Genomic DNA, 969 nt, shown 5'->3' on the forward strand with positions numbered 1-969 from the left:
CTGTGCAAGGATCTTTGGGAGATCCGGGGAACCCCATCCTTTGTACAGATGGCACGCGGTCTGTGCACCTGGCCTGTATACATGTTTGTCTCACAGTCCCAGGTACACGTCCCCACGTGCCCCTGAATTGTGTGTGTGTCTATGTGGACCTCTGTGGCTCTGGGACCTGCTGGGGGTCTTGTGCATGAGGCTGTTGGTTCTGTTTCTCTGCCTCTGCGCCTGGTCCATTTGACCTGAGTGGCTGTGCATATATGTGTGTGTCTGTGAACTTTGTAGATCTGTGTGCGTCTCTATGGGTGTGTTCTGGTTCTATGTGTATATCCATGTGTTATTTTGTGTGTGTCACGGTGTTCCTGTGGCTGTGTACCTGGGGTACTGCATGTGTATGTTGGGGGGTATATCTCAGGTCTGTGGATACCCCAGTGTGTCTGTGATCTCCTGTGTGTCCGTGTGTCTTGTGTGAGCTGTGCGCGCCCGGGGTTCAGCCGTGTTTTTGTAGATTTCGGTTCTAAGGACCTTCCCTCCTGTCCTGGATGTGGTGTGTCTGTGTATCTTGCATGTGTCTGGTGCCCCCGGGTGTCCCTCTGTGTGTAGCTGGGTTTTATGACCATCCCGTGCGGCCCGGCACGCCTGCACGTCCCGCCACCCCCTCCCTTGGGTGTGTGTCTCACAGCCCCCTGCACACCGTTCCCTCTGTCTGTGGCCCGCGTGCCTTTGTGCGCGCGTGCTCCCCCCCGGCGCCTTTGAGGTCTGCGTGCGTCTGGGTCCCTGCGTGTGCCCGCCCGCGCCTCCGTGTCCCCGATTCCCCCGCGCGGGCCCCGGGAGCTGCGTCTTGTAGACCCACGGGCATCCCCCGAGTGCGTCCCGGTGCGCCTGGCGGGAGGCCTCGGGGCGCGCACTGCCGCGGCTGGACCCACCGCCCGACGCGGCGCTGGGAGGAGGGAGGGGGCGGCGGCGGCGGGGAGCGCG

The sequence above is a fragment of the Rhinopithecus bieti genome, unplaced genomic scaffold (genome assembly GCF_001698545.2).
Source record: "Rhinopithecus bieti isolate Rb0 unplaced genomic scaffold, ASM169854v2 scaffold_33432, whole genome shotgun sequence".
NCBI lineage: Eukaryota > Metazoa > Chordata > Mammalia > Primates > Cercopithecidae > Rhinopithecus > Rhinopithecus bieti.